At 40.9% G+C, this 22,778-nt stretch overlaps 1 long non-coding RNA gene across 2 annotated transcripts in view; it reads right to left on the minus strand.

The window, feature by feature from the left end:
* Positions 1–2,010: 2,010 nt before the first annotated feature.
* LOC307014483 overlaps positions 2,011–22,778 on the minus strand; it is a 47,923-nt gene continuing 27,155 nt past the window's right edge. The window contains exons 2-4 of one of the 2 annotated variants that reach the window (XR_013801236.1): positions 6,356–6,445; positions 6,188–6,254; positions 2,011–5,804 (exon numbers count right to left, since the gene is read on the minus strand). This is a non-coding gene — a long non-coding RNA (uncharacterized lncRNA). Of the gene's footprint in view, positions 6,255–6,355; positions 6,446–22,778 lie in introns of both variants that reach the window. The other variant, XR_013801237.1, reaches the window with a different exon arrangement.

The raw sequence follows: 22,778 nt of genomic DNA on the forward strand, positions 1-22,778 counted from the left end.
GTACATAATCAATTTTTAATAATAATAATAATACATTTAACTTCCAAGCGTTTTTTCAGGTGCTCAAAGACGCTTTACAGTGAAAAAAATATTATATAAAAATATTAAAACAGCAACACATATTATAATAGAATAAAACATATTAAAACAGCAATACAACATCATTCAAAAATGAAAAGCCAGTCTGAAGAGGTGTGTTTTGCTCAGTCTTTTGAAGGTGGGGGGGTCGGTGCAGTCTCTGATGTGTTGTGGAAGGGAGTTCCAGAGGGTGGGGGCAGCGATGGAGAAGGCTCTGTCCCCCCAGGTCCGGTGCTTGTTTTGTGTGGGGATAGAAAGGAGGTTCGCTTCTGGTGAGCTAAGGCTACGGGAAGGGGTGTGGTGGTGGATCAGGTCGGTGAGGTGGGGGGGGCCTGGTTGTTGAGAAGTTTGTGTGTTAGCAGAAGGATTTTGAAGTGTATTCGTTGACGGACAGGGAGCCAGTGCAGGTTTTAAAGGACGGGGGTGATGTGGTCTCTGGAACGGGTGTGGGTGAGGAGGCGGGCAGCGCAGTTCTGGATATGTTGCAGTTTATTTAGAATGTTGGATGATGAGCCATACAGGATGCTGTTACAGTAGTCCAGTCTTGAAGTGATGAATGCGTGGATGAGGGTTTCAGCAGCCGGGAAGGAGAGTGAGGGGCGGAGGCGGGCAATGTTTTTTAGATGGAAGAAGGCGGTCCTGGTGATATGGTTTATGTGTTTGTGGAATTTGAGCTGGCTGTCAAAAATTACTCCAAGGTTGCGAATGTTAAGGACTTAACACAGACCTAACAGCATGCTGTACACAAGATAAGAACATTTCTAAACCCCATATCTGAACCAGGAACAGCCCCAGTATTTGTATCCCACTGACCTGACTGATTCAACAGCCATGCCTGGTGTGCCATGACGTTAAACAATTGTCTACATTATTACCATTGGTTTCACTTGATTTACTGTGTAAATATACTACTGCGGTGAAAGAAATGCAACAACTCAATGAGCTACAAGATGCAACCCCTTACTGAGGGATGCAACCCTTTCTTAGGTAAAACTGTTTAAATTATTAAAGGGTGAAAGCAGTCATGTTAATTTATTTTCAATATTTAATTAAAATAAATTTTTGGTGGCTTCTTAGACTAAGACTCAAGGACCTGTGGAGATAAAGAGGGACTATTTAGCTGCTAATTCTTATTATTTTGGCATGCCTGGTACATTAAAGTACTTTTTTTCTTTCCTTTGCTGGTGTGATATACCGCGTGCCCTCTCCGTATGATGATAGCATTCAACAGCGTCTGTGACCCCAGCTGCAGATAGATCAGCAGGGTCATCTTCCTCTCACCGCCTCTATGTTTTAAATGTAAGACATTTGCGAACCCGGAGTAAAGAAATGGTTAATGAGGGTTTTCACTGACCTCTTTGACAAGAGGAACACCTCATTGTTTGGCCTTGAGTATTCACTCGCTTGTTTAGACAGACATCCTGTGGTAATTGAGGTCAAAATGTCTTCACAACATACAATGCCCTGATTTCCTGTTGATAATTCTTGCTTTCATAAGGGCTGACCAGCAGTGAAATTATAGTCTTTGAGAGTGTGAATGTAATCTGAGAGAGGTTATCATTTTTGTTTGTGCCTTGGCATTCCCTTTGTGAATATATCAACAACATCTAACCAAAGCTATGACCTTTCTTAGATTCAGTAACAAGAAGAAAGCGACCTCCATACACTTCAATAACATAGGCATTGCTATGGGAGAAATTTTGGATGAAGTAACTTGACCAAGGACACTTCGACATGTTGACTGAAGGGGCAGGAATCAAATAACTGACTCTTTGATTGGTTGATCATCGAATTAAAGAGACCCTATAACGCTTTTTGACGTTTTCCCTTTCTTGTACTGTGTTATAAGTATTAGTGGATATAAATGGTCTGCACAGACTAAAATCACAAAGTCCCCCCCCCCCCCCTGCCTCAAACACCTCAATTGGACACCTTTGTTTACTTCTGTGACATAGTGACATCACTGTGTAACACTCAGCTAGCGCTCCAATACATTCCATGTAATATGCTAAGGGAGAGGACATCTCTAAGCGGTTGACCAATCACAACAGAGCCGGCCAGCTAACCAGTCAGGCAGACTGGGTTCTGGTTTCAGACAGGGTGAGAAGAGGTGCTGCAGCAGAGGCAGTATGAGAAAAATAAAGACTTTTTTGAACATTGAAACATGTCACAGTGGAGGCACTAAATATAAATGGGAAGCTGAAAATGTGAATGATATGTCCTTTTAAACTCTCTAAGCCATAGCATTTATCCCCTAAACCCTCCCCTCCTAAGATACGTAGGTCATAGTAGTGCTTATTTAGTTACATGCCATTTATGGATGATTATATGTTGAGTATTCTCACGCATATATTCCGATACAGCTGGATAAGTAGTTTTGTTTTGTATTATTTCTGTTTGTGTGGGATTCCTTGCATCTGTGCGGGGGTTTCTTTGTCGATCCCACAAGACTCCTCTGGCCGGCGTCCCATCAGAGCTCGTCTCTTGAATGAGAGTTGTCTCAATGGTGCTCAGATGGAGAGAGTATTGTCAGAGGAGCTGCATGTGACTAATCAGGACTGGGCTCGGCTCCCTGCATCCCAAACCATATTCTGCCGATTCAAAGAGCCACAGAGGCTCTGTGGTAATGGAAAAGCATGATGGGGGCCATCAGAGAAAGTCAAGAATTATTGAGGCTGATATTGCTTTGGTTGATGTCCAGCACGATATGCGGTGATAAATCAGGAGAGCCGTCGAAAGCCATTATGGGATTCATTATACTGTATGATGTAGATAAACAATTGATTGATCCACCCTGGTGTCAATTATCACATGAAAAAAGCAAGTCACGGATCACGTGGGTTACTCGTGTTCAATGCTGCTGTTCTTTCCGCCATAAGCTGCCCATCTCTATATTTTCCTTACTCCCTTTTCATCTCTTCCCTTCTCACCGTGGTCATCTGTGCCTTGCTCCGTGCCTCCACACATATAAAATGGAGGGCAGCGGTGAGGTTCCAATTCAGAACTCATTTGCGGTGCTGCCGGCCCCCTACCCGCTCAGCAGTTGCCGAGGGGACCCAGGGGAGCCCTATCACAGCTCTATATGCAAATGTCCTTGCACCTGGACAACAGCGTGGGCATGCTGGGACTGGGAGCTTATTTATGCAAATCTCAGGGAGACAGTCACAGCGCAACACAGAGCCGGCCGCAGACACTGCTGGCCATATCTCCCCGGCAGCACGACTAGTTGGAAAAACGTGGAAAACATGAAAGAAGTGGACCAAGTGGTAAAAAGAGGGAGGAGATTAGTGTAGAGCTTGCGGTAAATAAAATATATATGGATGCTGCAGATGGATGTACAGGGATTTGTTTTTGTTTTTTTCCCTTGACATTTGGAATTAGAAGTCATTACATTTCATTTAGCTGACGCTTTTATCCAAAGTAACCTACAATAAGTGCATTTAACCATGAAGATACAAAGAAAGAACGCAAGATTTGTGCAAGTACATTAGCTTTCAATAAGCTAAACCTTTGTAAGTGCTACTGCATTTGCTTCAAATTAAGCAAACCTAAGTGCTACGTACAGTGGGAATGTTTTCTTTTTAATTATTGGCGAAGGTGCAGTTGTACAAGTGTGTTTTCAGTTTGCAATGGACGACTTTGGCTCAGTCTTAATTGGATGTCTACGATTTAATTTGACATGTATCAATTAATGTAACAATAAATAATAAAAAGCATGTTTTATCTCTGGCTTTTTTCTTTTTGCACTGGTTTGTTTACCGTCAAAACACCGCTGAGAAGAGGCGATGCGGCTGAATGTGTTAAAGCGCTCCGCGGCGAAAGGAGAACAAAACCAATCTTTGTGTCTCAGCTGGCCCTGGCTCCCGACTGGGCCGCACCACTGTGTGAGACATCACACAGGAACATGCTCCCTCTCCGCTCACAACAGGCCACATTAATGTGCAAATGTATGCAAGGAAATTTCAGAAAAGCTGAAATTACTGAGCCAAATGAGGTAGCTGCTCTCAAATTGTTGGGATTATGAATAATTACCGCACGTTTTCTGGAACTTTTCTTAATTTTTTCCGGAGGAACAATGACTTCAGTGGCTTAATTGAGGAAAATCCAAATGTGGTGTGAAGTCATTTAAATCCATTGGCTGGCAGTGGGAGCTACCTATGAACACGTTCATATGCTGTCACAACACCAGCTTGAATTATGTCATTATTTCCCCCCGGTTTCCCTGCAATACTAACTCCCCTGCCACTCCAATCTGACCTGCAGTTACCCCTAAGCACCTGAAGGCCCTGCCCACCCGCTCACCTGTTCCCACTTCCCTCATCAGCCCTGCTGTATAAATACCAGCCATGTCCACCTGTTTCCTGTAAGATCAGGAAATGTGTTCAAGCCATATTACCTGCCTTGGATTACTGAGTTTTTACCTATGCCACCTGGTTTCCTAAATGTTTCCAGTTCCAGGTAAACACAAACTTTAATTTGTATCTGTTTGGGTCGTGTTTTTAGTTCAACATATGTCTTAGATTACATATGCTAAATAAAAATAGGGTGCATAGAGGCAGTGCATAGAGGCAGTCCATAGTGGGAACTATTTCCCTTAGTTTCCCCCAAAATCTCATGTTCTGTCATCTCTTTGTCTTACTTGCCAGAAACACTCAACGTACTGTCTGTCAGAGAGGAGGTTTGTGAATTATGTTTGGCTGAGGTGTCAATATTAATTTAAAGAAATCTAAAATGTTGCTTATGCACATGTAGCAGAAGTTAGCTAGCCTGTTACACAAATGCTAAACAAATGTTCTCATTGTAAAGTTTTCAGAAATCAGAAAATGCTCCATATTTAAGAAGAATCTTTTCTATAAATGTCACTTTGAGCAACTAGAATGTCAAAATGTGTAATGCTAACACTCTTAGCTTAGCTTACTGCCGGATGTGCCTTTTGAGAGAAAATCAGTTGTTGATCAATTGCAGCCCCTTCCAGCTGGTTAAGAGGAGTGGGAGTCAGCAGTCAATGGTTATATAAAATAGTCAAATAAATAGGCTATTCAAAAAGTTGGATTCAACACAACCAAGAGAAGTCCTTGAGCATAAATGATCACCAAAAAACGTAGACAGACATGCACGCTCATCCCTCTGGACATTTGAAACCAGGTTTTTGTAACAAACTGATCTTTCTACAATGCTTGATTTTGTCATTTCTAGTTGTCATTTTGCCTTGTTGTGTTTTAGACTAAAAGTGTTCCTTTTTTACTAAGAACCTTTTACATTTTTATTGTTTGTATCCATGTATTCAACATGTGCATGTGTTATGAATTTGATCGGCATTGCAAAAGAGATTTTTATCCCAATTGCTTTTATGGTTAAATAAAGGAACACACATGACTGAGTTGCTTACCATGTAAAGACAACTTGATATTATATTTCAAGTAACTTGACCAATACAGCTAACAAACAATTAAGTGGCACCTCTACACTATTCGGTTCAACAAAAGGCCTCTTAAAAAGTATTTAAGTGTCCTTTAATCTGAGCACTTGAAAGGGCAGTGCAGGTAAGAGCGAGGTGTTTTGATTTTAATTAGACCAGTGGATGATGTGTTGTGCCTTTAAACAGTAATGGTCATGTAGGAAGTTTGGTCTCATGGCACTGTTATCCATCCTGAGAACGATGCACCAGCCTGGGGGCTGACTGGCAGCTTTGATGCTCTGATCACCAGGATGCTGCCTCTCACCTTCTGGTTCAAAACCAAGAGAGGAGGGAAATGAAAAAAAAGAGGAGACAAGGTGGTTGAAGAATGATGTCTTACGATTCTTTGTGGTTTGATTGAGAGCAGCAACAAACTCAGATATGGCGTAAGGTGCTTTAAAAAATGTAGATGAGTCCATCATGAAGAGCAGATGAAAGGAGTCTTTGGTGATGTGGACCAAGTAAGAAAAATGTCAGAGAAGAAAATGACTTAAAGAAAGAGGTAGGAAAAAGGGAGGGGAGGGGATGAAGGAGGGCTAGGACGGCTGTTGTTATTGTGTTTGATGTAGTGCTTGACAAGAGAGAGAGTTTAGAAATCCTCGTGTAGAAACGAGGCAGAGGAAGAGAGGGTTCATTTAAATGCATACTCACTCAGGGCCCATACGGAGTGGGTGTCTGCTGAGAATTCATCACGGCCTTGCTGATAAAGCCTCAACCCCTTAGCGAGGGGAAAGGAGAGACAGATCACTCTCTTGAGGTGAGATTGCCTCGTGGATGGACACTTGTTATGTAGAAATACACAACACTGACGGATATTACCATGGCACTTTCGGACCGGTTCGTCATCCCTCCATCCTCCATCAATCCAGGTTGAATATGAAGTGCTCTCCAGGGACTGCATGCCGCACGCTGCATCAGTGATTAAAGCAACGCAACAATTAGCAGGAAAGTTTTCAGCAAGAGAAATACATCCATCTTTCCTTTGTAATTGTAGAAAATCGCTACCTGGATGCTTTGCAAAGGATCCGTTTAAAGTTAATTAGACATTAGCAGATGGTAATAAAATCTGCTACCTCAAGTGCAACTGCACATGTAGCACTAATAGATTTTTTTGATTGACATATCATTCCCTTATAAAGTTAAGTTTGGGTGAAGGTGTTTGAAAATAGTTGCTAAATCACACATTATGAGAGCAAAATCAAAGTCTGGATTTCTGTTGTCTCCATCAAATGCTGAAATATCCGCCTCTAGCTGCTAAATGCTCCGCTATGCTAACCAGCTTGTTGTTAACATTGTCGTTTGGTGCTAGATTCCAGAGGTAGAGTTGGTCTTTTGCTGAAAAGAGCTGTTGCTTTTTCAGGAAACAAGATTAATGTTAACAGCTGAACAAATGTTAGCACTGTGGGCCCAAAACCAAAACAATAACTTAAGAAAACTAGGAATGCAACTAACAATTGTTAAGCCCAATATCAGTTTAAAAAGGTCATATTCGGCTTTTTTAAGTTTTGCCTTTCCCGTAGCATGAAACATAAGGTTTTATGTATATAAACGTTCTGCAAAGGTTAAAATCCCAAACTTTCACCACAAAGGGAGAGTCTCCCACACATCATACATTATAGCCTAAAGGGGGAGAAAAAATAAAGACCTTTTTGAACAAATAAAGCATGTAAACATGTCACAGTAGAGGCACAAAATACAATGAACCTGAACATGAGCAGATATAGGGCTACTATAATCTGATATCAAACCGAGAATATGATTTTCAAGAGGCTTAAAACAACATTTTCTGCTATTTTTGCATGATCATTTCCTAAAAAGTCTCTTGTATAAAAATAGTGTGTGATTAATTTTCTTTTAATCTATGAATTGTTACAGCTTAACTGTTAAAGGAGGCAGCAGAGCTAGAAAATAAATTCTCAGTAGGTTCGTCGCTGTGACCCATTTCACATTACGTATAGTCATTTGATCCATTGTTTTTATGCACGTATATTAATTAGAGCAGCTTCAAGCAAATCAAACCCTATACAGCTGGCAACATCTACTGGCCTTGAAAATAGATTGTGTGCTTTTGTAGGAAATCTGCTTTATTGCTTTAAGCGGGGATTGCTTTATGGCACAAAACAGATGTTTTTCAGCTCGGCTGATGTACAAGGTGGACAAAATGAGAGATGACAAAAATAAAAAAAATGTCTCTCAACGTAGGGTTATGTAGACAGTGATAACATTAAGATATTCACTTATATTTGATTTTATTCAAATTTCTTTACAGAAACATACAGATAGGGAGTACTCTGTTCTCACAGATGTTAATGTAAATCGTAATAACATAATGTAATGACGCTTCATTCAGCTTTGAGGAGCAATTAGCATAGATCTGCAAACACAGACAGGAGAACAATGGCCTTAGGTCGTGTGTGTGTGTGTGTGTGTGTGTGTGTGTGTGTGTGTGTGTGTGTGTGTGTGTGTGTGTGTGTGTGTGTGTGTGTGTGTGTGTGTGTGTGTGTGTGTGTGTGTGTGTGTGTGTGTGTGTGTGTGTGTGTGTGTGTGTGTGTGTGTGTGTGTGTGTGTGTGTGTGTGTGTGTGTGTGTGTGTGTTACAGGTATTCATTAGCGTGCCTCAAAAGCACCGTACAGTGTTTAAATAATGACTTGAAATTCCTGTTTGACTTCAACGTTTTTATTCTGATAAAGCCTCTTCGACATTTCAACATGAGATATGCCATTTCTTTTAACAAAAGTTAGGTTTTATATTGGCAACACTAAACTTGATGTATCAAGTGATTAGCATCAGATCTTTTGTGTTCTATTTTTTTTCTTTAATGGGCTAGTAATTTTGGCTATTATAGCTGCCGTTTGTGATATTTGACAAAGTGGTTATGAGCGTAATGCAGGTGCAAATGAAGTTGTCTTCAATGAAAAAGACGATATACTTTTATCACTCACATTACACACACTGGTTGATATACAGTACATGAGCACAAACAGAACCACATGCAGGATAGGAGAGGGAGAGCGAAGGGGCAGCCAATTCGCCGGCGACCGGGGCAGTTGGGGGAGTCGGTGCCTTTCTCAAGAGCACCTTGGCAATGCCCAGGAGGTGAAGTTGCACCTCTCCAGATACAAGTCCACGCTCCTTATTTTTTCAGGACGTGAACCGGTGACCCTTTGGTTCCCAGGCCAAGTCCCTACAGACTGAGCCACTGCAGCCCATGCTGAATCAGCAAGCGCACAGTTTTTTTCCTGTTTGCTTCTTCTGCCAATAAGCGTTAGAACCTCCATCCTGTTCTTGGACAGAACGGTCCTACTGGACCCACAGCACAACAGTACAACCAAAACAACTCTTAACATTCCCTTTGTTTCTCTCACACACACTCCAACTTATCTAAATATCCATCTGCTTCCACTCCAATCTCCTAAAAGTGTATGCACTTTTGTGATATCTAATGTGATAGACGGGCAAACTTTTTTAGAGTGCAGGCTGGATTTGCGTGGCGGCGACGGTGGTGAAGTAGGCAGCAATTAGCGTGGCGCTAATGAACTCCCTCTCATTATCAGTGAATCAACAGGCCTGTGCTAATTACGGTTAGCAGGACAGACTCCTCGCTCCCACTGCGACGGGCTTCAAGGTCTCTCCGGAGCGCCGGCACACCGGATGGTCTGCCAGCAGCCACAGGTGCAAAACATTCGGTGCCCAATGTTAAAAACAGAACACACACAAACACGTGGTCGGACCAACACACACTTCCAAAGACCAAACACTCTGTTGTGTTGTGGTCATCTCTCGCAGGTTTCAGCAAAGCCTTTTTTAACACATGTTATGAATTAAAGTGCTGTTAGCCCAAATGGTAAGCACATGGGCGAGGTATGATTTTAAACACCAGAGTGGGGCTGTTACAGTAACTCACCTGGTCTTTGTTAACTGCATATTTTAGCGTCCATTGTTCTCTGGAAATTTAAAGTATAATTTCATTTTATTACAGCTTTGGTCTTATTTCCATATTTTTGGCCATTATTTGAAGTTAATTGCTGAGATCTGAGGATATGGCAACATATGACTTAAAAGAAGTCAGATGGTGCCAGGGACTCAAGAACTCACACAGAGGTTTCAACACTGTTATTCAATGTTTAGCTAAAATATCAGAGGATTAAGCAGGGACACTACATTTACTTTTAAATCACCACTTTACAATTTCTCCAGTAGATGACTTAAATGTAGACCAATTTTTATTTGTGATAATAGTTTTCGAAACCTGTTTTTGTATATGCAAATTAGACAGTATTTCATTTAATTATGGATTATAGATGATCAAAGCCCTCTGGAAAACCTTCAGAATATAGGTAGGAATGAGATTGGAACGTTTTTTTTATCTAAGGGTGGGCGGTTCAAGTCCTGATCAAAATAGGATATATGGACCAAATACAGACTGGGAGGTCAAGGCACTACCGAAACACCCTTGACCGTGGTGTCCTTGGGCCGAACCCAACCTCGCCTGCACACTGGCAGTCAGTTCGCTCTGGCACTGCTAATGCATGTGTATGGGTCCTGTTTTTGCATGTTTTCAGGTGTTATTTGATCTTTGTGTCTAATGTAAATACTAACCAAATGAATGACCATGTAATATATGTATCTTAAAACTCAATTTGGCCGGGAAAATTTATATTCTGTAACTAATAGATCCCATTATGAAACGTCCATAGTTGGTTACTTTAAGACTGGTATTATTTGTATTAACTGTTTTTCAAAATGCAAAGTTTAAACATGCAAGTTAGACATTTTTGTTAGCTATTGTTTATTTACGAGAAATCTACAAACACAAATAGACAAAGTTAATTAAAAAAACACCTTAATGTTTATTTTAAGTTTGTTGGCTTTCTACTAGTTGGAAAGAAGACTTGTTTATTTCTCACGACCATCCCTGGGCAAGGAGCTGAAATCCTTTTTTTATTTAAACCATTTGTCTTATTCATAAGAGTGAGAGCAATCATTTTTTTGTCCGGTTGATAAATGGTTCAAACTAAAGTTACAAACGTATTTTCTCATAAAGAACCGTAGAGCTTTATGTGCAGTATAATTCACCAAAAGACGAAGACCCCTATGTGGGCGGTTTTGCTCAGGAACATTGCCATTAGCTCAAGAGAGCGACAGGTTCAATGTCACTCTAGAGGAGGACACATTTTGGTTGTTGTGAGAGCAATGTGAGTTTACTGTTCTGTGTAGGAGGACATTAGGGATGTGCTCTTTTAGTAAAATGATCTCCATTTATGCCTTTATTCTTTTGGCTGGATCTTTTGTAATATGAAAAACCTGAGTGGTGCTTCGGGGAGTTAACCTTTTTTCTTTTGCAGATACGACTTGCAAGAGAAAGCAGGATATTATGAAGCAGTAGAGGGTTAGCATCTTTGTGTGCATGACATGAAAAGGATTAAAAATGTTATCCTTACACATTATGTTGCTGGTAGTGAAAAATGTACAGAGAATATCACCTGATTATTCAGTCTTACAGAGCAGACTTACAGAACGTTGTTTGAATATAAGTGAATGTTAGCTTTCTTGAGCAGGTGGCACCTCTGTATGAATAGGTGTGAATGATGATTTTGTAAAGGAATGTCCAATAACTCCGCATGACTCTAAATGAAGGCTAATGTTCTGTAAACCTCTATACATGTAAATATCAATAGCCTCCAGCAACCAGAAAATCAGTTACTCTATGTTAGTTGAAAGGTGAACGGTAACATTTTATCTAAAGTAAGTATTAACTTTGGCATTTGCAATGTAATCTTTACTGAAATTGTTGCCAAAACTGTAACAAAATAGCCTCAGGTGGGGTTTAACTGCCATAATGCGACAAGATCTCAATCATCAGTCTTACAAAAACCTCCCAACAATCTCCTGCTCTGCAAACAAGTGTTTCACAATGGTCACAGCCAGATCCATTAATCAAATGCCACTTGTAAGCCAGCAGTGGCCCTCACTGCCTATCAAACGCTCTAAATACTCTAAATAAAGCACAACTTCCGACTCCATTGATGAAGGGACTAAAGGCTTTTCCGTGAGTCACTGAGGCGAGTGAAAACACCAAAAAGATTCTCGGTGTCAACCCACAGCATGAGCCATAGGATGGGACCTGGGCATGTAAAATAGATCCCCCCTCCCCTTCCTTACCATCCATAACTTAAGCAGAGATCAGTGGCTAACACTCTTAATCCCAAGGGGGTGCTTTCTGAGCTGTAATTTAAAAATAGCGTTTTAATAACACACCACTGCTACAGTACATTAATCTCAGAATTAATTATCTACCCCACCCCCAGCCTATTTGCTTGAAAGAGGCTCTTTGCTGCATTTCTTGTGTTTAAGTTCTATTTATTCCAAGAGTGAGCGGATAAAGAGATGCATGTGGAGTGTCTTGTGTCGAGTGCAGTAATTATGCAGTATATTACCAGTATGTATATGAAAACTAGCGAATACATTAGAGCCGCGGGGCGTCGTCGGCGTAAATGGTCAGTAAGGTGTGATGTTCTTAAGTGGCGCTCAGTTTTCCTCTGCCTGTGCAATGTAAACAAGAAAGAATTCAATTAAGGGGTGCATTAACAAAAAATAAAAGCGTAATCCAAAGATATTGTAGCAAGCAGCTGTGGCTCGGGGAATAACTTTGTGTTCGTTTACATTTTTATGCAAGAAAATGTTTTTAATCAAACGTCACTCCTAGCGATAGAAAATCAATTCCGAGGAGAAATTAAAGAGTCTAACGTGACTGCGAGCAGGGCCTAAAGGCACGGCAAATATTCAAAAACAATATTAAACTGCGATAAATAAAATATGAAGCTTCTTTGGCAATATAGCGCCCGAGCATCAGGGGACGCGGGCACTTAATGCGAGTTAATGAAACACAAGAATCGTGTTTAAAAAAGGCACCGGCAATCACTGAGCATTTGTCAAAAAAAGGTGATGATCGCGACGACGAGCCCTCTGGCGGAAGTTGCGGGATGACAAGAGATCAAGTTGAACACTGACAGGGATTATAAGTATATTAGCTGGGGATGTTCATAAAAATGATGTTAAGAAAAAACATTCATGTTCCCCCCCTCCCCTCATTCCTTGCTCCCTATTTCCCTGATTGACTGACTGACTGACCTCTATTGTCAGAGCTCTGCCGCTGACAGTGATCTCCACACATACATCACTTGGTATGTTCTCGGCTGAATTGCGGCGACGTGCATGAACTCTGCATGAGGCAGGTGCCCCCGGGTCTGTGTATCACAGATAACCTTTACAAGGAGGTGCAGTTCACGCCTCCCGGCCCCCGAACCTCGCCGCTATCACATCAAAGGATCTGGATGCGGTTAAATTCAGACACTGGAGAGACAGTCGGGGCTTGGCATGCATGATTGATGTCGAGTTTGTAACATTAGGTATCATAAGGTGTAATATAGGAGATAGCGTGAAGTGTAAGATTGCATTTGAGCGTGTTGGAAGGAAATAGGAAACAGTTTGACAGCTCTTGGTGTTTTATGGTTTCCTGCTGGTCCTTTTTCTCTTTTGGATATCTGACTCTTAAAACATAGAGCTGCTATTAATTTGTGTTATGCAATGTCCCCCTTACTGTGTTTTGTCTTCCCAGCCTTTAGAGAAAACCTTACAAAAACCGAGAATCCCTCACATACTTTCATGTTTCAATTAAGCCTTGATTGAGTTATAAAATATACTTGCAACCATGACAAATCGACACACATTTCCGTTGTTTATGACACGACTCTCCTCTGATTTCTGCGTCTCCGACATGACATCCTATTAATTTTGTTTGTATCGAGGCAGGTGGTTGTCAGTAAAAGTCGTTTCGTCAATCAATTTTTTTCTTTTCTCGGACTGACTATTTTTCGAATGAAAAAATAAGTTGCTAATTTTGTCAGTGCTCTTGCTAGACACTGCAGGTTTAATTGCTAATTGTTAACTGGGAATGAATGCATTTGCATATTAATTAGTTAGCCCATTTGCATTTTTAATTTGCTGCCTTCAAAGGGGGTGAGATAAAAGGTCGCACAATTCTGAATAATTTAAATAATTTATGCTCCATTGGTGAAAAGAAGCTGAACAGAAGTGTTCTGCGGATATTAACCCCTGAGAGCTTTTACCGAATAAAGCACTCCAAAAATTGTTTTAACAAATCTAATTAAACGGAAAAAGGTCTGAACACACAACCACCCAGAGCAATAGGAGCTAGTGTGTCCTCGGGAACAAAAAAACGCTGGGGAGAGAGTGATGGAGGGTGCACGGTTATGGAGGACGAGACTTCCAGCCCTCCATCCGGATATGAAGGCCTCTCGTAGTCTTTTCATCATTCAGATTGATCAAATACCCCTACAGGAATGCTGATGGAGTCAGCGCTCGGTAATAGTAATTCTCTCTGAAGTTAAGCTGCTCTTTGCAACGTGTCGCACTCCATAAGCAATCAAAGAGATGCATGTACTGTGGTGGATCCTTGAAAGTTAGCAGAGACTAATCTCAACTGCGAGTCCAAGTTGTCTTTCTAACACCACTGGCATGAGTAAATTCATCAGCTCATCGCAACAAATTGACTTGTAGCCATGCGTTCTTCACTCTAACTGTCCTCGCCTCTACTCAAGTGTCCATTTTATGGAAGAAAGACTTCCATTTTTGGGTTGCAAGGAGCTGATATTTTCTCTCCCTCTTCTTCAACCAGGTCCCGACTGCATTGTGAGACTGTCTCCCTGCCTTTGTCCCCGTGATCTTAATTATAGACCCTGGGCCCTGAGCAGAGAAGCCCATTTAAATCAGAACACATCCAGCTTCCATTATGGGCTTGGCATTTGGTCTTTGTGCCCATGCTCTTAAATTACATGCTGCCAATCCTAGTGGGCACGGGCAAGATGAGGAGCGGAGGATGGGTGAGAGATGAGGTGAAAGGGGGGGGATGAGGGAAAGGAGAGAGGGGGCTGAGAGTACCAGCGGAGGGGGGGGCGCACTGCTGTTGACAGACACCCCCCCCCCACCACCCCTTTTTCTCTATCTTCTTCTGCCCTCTTTATCAGTAGATAACTTATGTAAAGTAGCAGATGAAACCCATTCCCATTCACGTCGGCCTGATTGTCAGAATAAGCTTGCATTCCTTTGAAAAGTGATTGACCGCCTGAAAGGGTACAAATTAGGGGCCTGTTCGTCTTTTCTTCTCCGGTCGCAAGGTTTATTTGCGGCAGATTCACCCAGGCCCAAAATTAAGTGAACTCAGGCAGGGATGAATGGGAGAGCTCTGATTGAATAATTGATTTCCTTTGTGCGGCCTGTGTTTAAGAGGGATAACTAGACATCCTTTGGAGTGTAATGATTGTAATTACTGCGATGACTGGTCATGTCAAATATGACACAGGAAAGGACTGTTATTAACCTTTATTCTCCGTATAGGGAAAAAAATAATACTAACCCAATATCCTCTTGTCTCTCCCATCTGCATTCAGGTTTCACCTCTTTTGGAGGCATGGCTGGTATAGGTTGAATGCATGGATGAACTCATTCCCTGTCTTTTACTCCTGGCCCATGAAAGGTAGATGGGTAATTGACTGTGCAGTCGGAGTCACTGGTGTGTCAATGACTCAGGCGGCTAGTGAGCCTTGAGGTAACTCTCAAAGTACGCATTACAGCGGCAGAATTTAAGTGTAAAAGATAGGAGTTATAGCTGTGTTGGTGATATCTCTCAGATTCCCATAAGCCTTGACCTCTCAAGCAGTGCGGCCTGAATTGGGCTTTTATGCACTTGATGCATTTGAGGGCCTCAGTGAAACAGACATTCATCATGTAGTGATCAGACACAGTCTGCTGGAGGTACTGGACCTGCTGTCCGTGTGAATCTCAGACAGCACCGCTGATCTACTGAGTCATACTCTGCCCAGACAGTGGGGTGAGGTCTTAAGCCCCAGGTTTAAAGGGACAGTTTGGATTGTTTGAAGAGTGGTTGAATGAGTGATTATCCATAGATAGTGTTAGTAGACAGTGGTTTTGGAGAAGCAGGCAAGAGCATGGGAATGGAAGCACTGTATTGGCTTGGACAGGGGCATCAGAAAAACATATTTTTGCCACCTTAAAAAAATCAATATCAGGATATATTTAAAGGTCACCTATCATGCTATTTTTAGGCAATAGCATTGGTCTCAGATATATAAAAAAATATAAAAAACATGTCTATGAAGTGTTTTGCTCAAAATACCAAACAGATCACCCAGTCCTTACCCCAAGTGAAGGAGTTCAAGTATCTCGGGGTCTTGTTCTCGAGTGAGGGAACAATGGAGCATGAGATGGGCCGGAGAATCGGAGCAGCGGGAGTGGTACTGCAGTCGCTTTACCGCACCGTTGTGACGAAAAGAGCTCTGAGCCAGAAGGCAAAGCTCTCTGTCTACCGGGCCATTATCGTTCCTACCCTCACCTATGGTCAAGAAGGATGGGTCATGACCAAAAGAACGAGATCGCGGACACAAGCGGCCGAGATGGGTTTTCTCCGCAGGGTCCCTCAGGGATAAGGTGAGAAGTTCAATCATCAGGGAGGGACTCAGAGTTGAACCGCTCCTCCTTCGCGTTGAAAGGAGCCAGTTGAGGTGGTTCGGGCACCTAGTAAGGATGCCACCTAGGCGCCTCCCTAGGGAGGTGTTCCAGGCGCGTCCAGCTGGGAAGAGACCAAGGGGTAGACCTAGGACCAGGTGGAGAAATTATATCTCTTCGCTGGCCTGGGAGTGCTTTGGGGCTCTCTGCTGGAACTGCTACCCCCACGACCCGACCACGGATAAGCGGGAGAAGATGGATGGATGGATGGATGGATGGAGATCACCCATTCTAGCCATGCCTCATATCCCTCTATTTCACTTCCTGTTTCAAAAGTGCTGATTTGGGGTATAAAGCTTTAAAAAAAATTATATTTGGAGTGGGCTGAGCTCATGCGGGAGATTCTACAGGCAGATACTGCTGTGATGAAACGCCATATCATGGATTATCAAGGATTATTACTGAAACAGTATGGAGCTCAAAGGCTTTCTCTCTTGCCGGTTATACCACAAGGTGAGTTCCTTTTTATTTCCTGCTTCTTCACACACAACCCACACACACCCCCGCAACCCGAGCTACAAGTGAAAGAACTAAACTTACATGAAACTTCCGTTGGGTTGCAAAATGCACTTTGTGATGTCTTTTATACATAAATATGTGTCCCCGGTGCGCCGGGGAACTCACGCAGTGTCAGAAAATACAACCCTCTATCTTTTCCTCCGTACCCAAATCTCTAAAAACGGGCTACAACGAAGCTGATCCAGATTTCCATCTGCTGTGACGTGTCCATCCGATCTGACGTGAAATCGGCAGCGGACCCACAGAAAATTGCTATCAGAAACAATGCCTGACGTGTTTTGGACGTAATCTCGTCTTTGTTTACATTACATGTAGCAAGCCTCGCTAACACTCAGAGCTAACCTGTACTGTAGAGCACATGTGTTTAAAAAGCAGGAAATAAAAAAAGGAACTTACCTTGTGATAAACCTGCAAGAGAAAAGGCATTTGAGCTCCATACTATTTCAGAAATAATCCTTGACGTGGTTTAAACAGGATGGCGTTTTATCACAACCAAATTGAACTTTATCTCCGGTAGAATTCTGATCAGGCATTAGCTCCGCCTCCTCTTCTTTCTTTTCTTTCAAGCTAAGGACCCAAAATCTGCGTTTCTCTAACAGGGCTGCAAAAGAGGGGTTTGAGCAGTAAGAGGCATGGCTACAATGGGTGATCTGTTTGGTATTTTGAAAAAATAACTTCACAGAAATGTTTTATATAGGTATGGCCCTACAATATATTTTTAAAATATAGCATTATAGGTCCACTTTAAAGTCAAGCTTCAGTTTAAGATTCACCCTGTAATAAATGTAAAACATGTGATGGAGCATTACTAACCTGACTCAGATGGTTTGTTTCACCAAACCATCTAGGAAAGCTCCATTGGAAGCCATTTGGAAAAGGGCAGGCACTTTGAAAAATACTTGGCAGGTGATTGGATCAATCTGTCTATCACCTTCTATCATGGGCCACTTCTGATTGGTTAACAATGGCTGGTACATGTGGAGCACAGCACTTCTGATTGGTGTGGATGACTGACACACAAGAAGAACAAAAACAAAACAAAAAATGTAAAAAAGAATCGCAGTCTTTGCGCTTTCATAATCGCATCATTTAAAATCGCGACTTCGATTTAAAATCGATTAATCGTTCAGCCCTACCAGGGACACATTTATGTATAAAATACATAAAAAATTGCATTTTGCATGATAGATCTCCTTTAAAGTATTTCAACTTTAGAACAAATAACTTGTCTATGGTTTCTTCAGAGTCAACAGACACACATTGTTGTTGGTCTCATTCTGACTCTATTGGTTTGTTTGTATTGTTGCAGAAGTTGCTGTACACTATAATGTTTTGTAATTTTGGTCAATCTGAATTTACCAAAGTCAAACAGTAGACATCAACTTGCATTTTATGCAAGGTAAAATAACAAATGTTTCAATGGAGTCTGGTAGCTTTTGAAAAGCATATATGAGAATGGATTTAGTTCCCGTCAGAAAGGCTGTCTGAAAGCAAGGTAAAGTGTTTTTAAACCTAGCTTTCATGTTAATTTAAATTGATTGTTTAAGGTTGGCTTTTCTTTAAGTTGGCTAAAATATATTTGGGGGCTGGGGCTCAATGGATAGCGTGCTGGACTTCGATTCAGGGGATAGCAAGTTCAAACCCCACTGCAGTCAGCATGTCGTTGTGTCCCTGGGCAAGACACATCACCCCAAATTGCTCCTGTGGGGATTGTCCACAGTACTGAATGTATGTAAGTCGCTTTGGATAAAAGTGTCTAACAAATGACATGTAATGTAATATTTGGTTGCTGGCCCCGTCCAGAGCAGTACATTGCTCAGCTTCTGTGCCATAACTTGTGTTTCTAATAACATGAACCATTTCACTGGTTCTCAGGACAAACTCGTTTAAGTCTCAATGATTTCTCAAGATAAACAGCAAAGAGTCAAGACAACGGTTAAAATGTCAAACAAAAACTGATCCTGGAGCGGCTCCATGGGTGCTGAATAATTAAACAATGGCCAACTGTGAGTGTCCCGGTGGAGATTTCACTGGGATATGTAGACATTTTATGATTCACAGCTGAAACGCCTACAGACAAATACAACTCATTTGGATGTAAAATCTCAAATACACCACGAGCCCGTGGAGTCAGTCACTAATTCAGCCTTGGCGACCAGAGGTGAAATTGACTTGATGCTGTGATTTCGATTTTAGGCAAGCAGACTTTTAAAATATACTTGGACAATACACATCAAAGTCCCATAAAGGGTCTGAATTTAAGTGCAGGGTCCATGGGGAAACTGACAGTAGCTGCTGATGGCTGAAAAAGAAATTCCGTGAGTCTGCCATATTTTAACAGCATTTCAGTAAATGTAACCCAATCTCCAAATCTTATCCAACACCATACTCAGTTTATTTTTTACCCTTTTCTTCCTCCTTTTCCAGCACCAATGAGATCTTTGTGTCCCATCAACCATTCTATTGGCAGATCCAAAAAGGGTACCAGGCAGAACTTTTAGATACGTTTGAGTTCCCTGCTTGCCAACACAAACCCCGGGCCTCATTGCCCTTCAGATGGACCTCCAGAGTCAGCGCTGCCAGCTGTGGAGACAAGTGAACAACTTAATTTGCAACTTCATCTGAAGCCTTTAATTAGGTACACAAGCAGTTGTACAGGGATAGTGTGACCAGTGAGAAACCAGACAGATGGCCACAAGGGAATCAGTAATACATGTTCCACATAACCAAATGTAGGCATGTCCTATTGATATCTAGCTTGAATTGCTTATTAAATTAAAGAGTGAAATTACAGCATAGCATCATTCTTTAGCCATGCTATCAGCAATGACTATATCAGTCCGTCTGTCAGCTTGCAGTGCAGTGTTTTATTCCATAGCAGTTGTTCACTGTGATTTGTACAGGAGAGTTTTCTTAATTTAAGAAACTGGAGAGTGGTGAAATCTTATAGTCACATTTTTTGGTGCAAAACATGTAAGGGGGTTGATTTCTACAAAAATATTTGTATCTCATGCTCTGTGTCAAAGAAATCCCCCACTCCACTATCAAGTTCCAACCCTTTCAACAATATATTATAAAACTTTGTATCACAACATTATTTTTTAAAAACACGATGAAACACGATTTGGCTGTTGACAGTATTTCCAAAATTCCATCTCACAAGGACTCGTGTTTCTCAACTAAATGAAGCAGGAATTTTTAACTTGCCTTGCAGATCTTACAACATTCTCTTGCACTATTTTATTTCTGTTCTGTTATTTCTTGCACTGTTTCCTATATATATTATGTTGCATTGTTGGAGTCTTGGACTTGTGTTTTTCATTGTCATATCTACACTGTACTGTAGCTACTGTGCATATGACAATAAAGCCTTGAAATCTTGAAAAACAAAATATAGACTTCCGTTTGGAAAAACATGCAACCTAGCACATATCCTGTATAAGATAATCATCTGCATTTTTTAACATACATTTTTAGAAGGCAAAAATTAATAAATATCTAAGGATGTTTCATCCTGGTATCTATTAGTTTGAATGTTTATTTTAACCTGGCAGTTGACATTATTTTCTGAGTAATACAAAAATATTTAGAAATGCCTTTTGTAAAAACCTTCAACTCTAATATGTCAAAAACATGAAACAAGAATGATTAACTTGGCTTAATCAAATGTTCAGATGTGTTTTCTGGAAATGCATACAAAAAGCACACAATAGAGATATCAAGATTACCAAGGTAATGTCTCAGTTGCATATTTTCACATCCATTTTTACAAGATAAAAAGTACAGCAAGTAATTAACTGAGGATATTTAATGGCTAAATCTACTTGTAAAAAGTACACCTGTAGCGTCTGCCCCCAGGCTGACATTTCAACGAACAAACACAACTTTTAATTTTCATTGTCAATTTGATATCACTATTTGCATTGAAGACATTAATCTTAAAGAGAAGAATACTGAAAGAGAATCTGATTTTAAATGCAAATATCACCAGTAATGAGCAACACAAAGAATTTTTTTTTTGCCCCGAGTATAGAAATGAAGACGCGCATTTAGTCTGGAGGTGGTTGCGACTGTGCCATCCTGCTATTTGTGTTCCTTAATGACTTTCTAATTCCTCATCAGTGGGTAGCTAGCCTCCACAGCAGGCAGACAGGGAGCAGTGGCAGGGTGCCATGCAGGAACAGGTGGTCCTCCATGTAGTGCTTATGGTGTCCGTAGGCCTCACTTACATCCTTTTAGGTTGGTTTTGAATTGGGAGCATTTCAGTGGGTTCAGTGCTTTGCCAAGAGTTTAACATGTTCTGCTGACACACTTGAACAACTCACTCCAGATGCTTAAAGAGGCCCTATCAAATGTTTTGGGTTTTAGCTTTCCTGTAGTGTGTTTATAGGTTTTGGTGCATGTAAATGGTCTCCAAAGTCTCTCCAACACACTTTCTCCCCCCCCCCCCACCTGAAACAACTCCATTGGAGTCCTTTGTTTACTTCTGTGACATTATGACATCACGACACTACATGTGATAGGCTAAGGGGCGGGACATCTCTAAGTGGTTGACCATTCAAAACAGGGGCTGCCAGCTAACCAATCAAAGCAGACTGGACTCTGGTTTCAGGCAGGGTGAAAACAGGTGCTGCCCCACAGGCAGTATGAGAAAAAGAAAGAGCTTTTTGAGTAGAAGTCGCAGCACAAAATACCAAAATGAACCTGAAAATCTGCATAATATGTACTCTTTGAGAATGTATCACAAGGAATATGTGTGCGTTATTTCTATGCTACAACATTTCCCCATACAGTTGTGTATTTACAAAATGGTACAAATTAGGTTTTTCTCTCACTTTGAGTGACAATGATTTTACACCTGTCAATCAAAACTCATTCTATTGTTTAATCATTACTCTATTTAAAGGCTTATACGGTTCTTTGGAAACATTTACATCTTAAATCAGGTCAAACCGTTATGTTAGGAGGAAAATATATCAGATGTTTACATTAAGTTCATGTCATCTTTTATCAAATCACATTTAAATTGCCAGGATCACTAAGGATATATTTTCCCTTCATGCTAATTCACTGTTGTTAAGTTCTCAAAAGGTGTCGTGTGACCCCATTTTCCTTTTTTTTTTTAAAGTGTTCAAAATCAATTAACATCCAGGTCAACCATAATATTCTTACATCTCGCTGAATACTTCGCAAGCTCTGCCAATCACCTTTCTGCCAGCAGTACAGTATAACCATAGACTGTATATATAAGAGTACAGCGTGTACTTATTCTGGGAAACCGACACTCAAATCGTCCAGGAGACACTGATCAGAACCCATTGATGCATTATAAGACAGCAGGCCCCTGGGCACAGACATGTAAGAGGCCCCTCAGCCTCAACATAAAAAACGCAAAGAATCTTTTTGCATCCCTTTGTAGTAACTTTGCATCACTGTGATTGTTTTGCATCCATTTTTAATAATTTGTGCATCTCTTTGTAGTAATTCTAGTGCTCTTTGTTGTAATTTTGCCTCTATTTTTAGTCATTGTGCGTTTCAGTTATTGTTTTGCGTCTAGTTTCAGTTCCTTTGCCTCTCTTATTAGTAACATTAGCTCTCTTTGTGATGATTTAATGTCTCCTTTAGGCAGATTGAAACATTTGTAGTTTTTTGATTTTTGTTGTCTCATGGCCAATTTATTTCGAAAGCATTTCTTTTTCGTAATTTTTCGTCTCTGGGTTGCGACCTTTTGGTTGTGATGTCTTTTCCTGTATGATTGTGGTCTCCATCAATGTCGGAACCGAAGACAAGCAGTTTAGGAATTTTCCATACAAGATTAGCAAAAGAAAAAACATTTGTTTAACTTGATCAGCTTTTTTCTATTGATAGTGTTTTTTTTCCTATGATGATGCCATGTTAAAGGAATTAAATAATATCATACCATTTTATGTTGGCAGTAACATTGCTGTGTTGTTGAATCACACCTCACTACCTAATAACTCTGATACATCTGTGTGTGTACTAAATCTGGTTTTACTAAAATGTGAATGTGGTATAAAGTATTGTCAGGACCATGTGATGCTTTATATGAATGAAAATGTTTCCATCAGAGTGGATAATATCCCCTGAAATCGACCCG

The sequence above is a fragment of the Notothenia rossii genome (assembly GCF_949606895.1).
Source record: "Notothenia rossii genome assembly, chromosome: 8".
Taxonomy (NCBI): domain Eukaryota; kingdom Metazoa; phylum Chordata; class Actinopteri; order Perciformes; family Nototheniidae; genus Notothenia; species Notothenia rossii.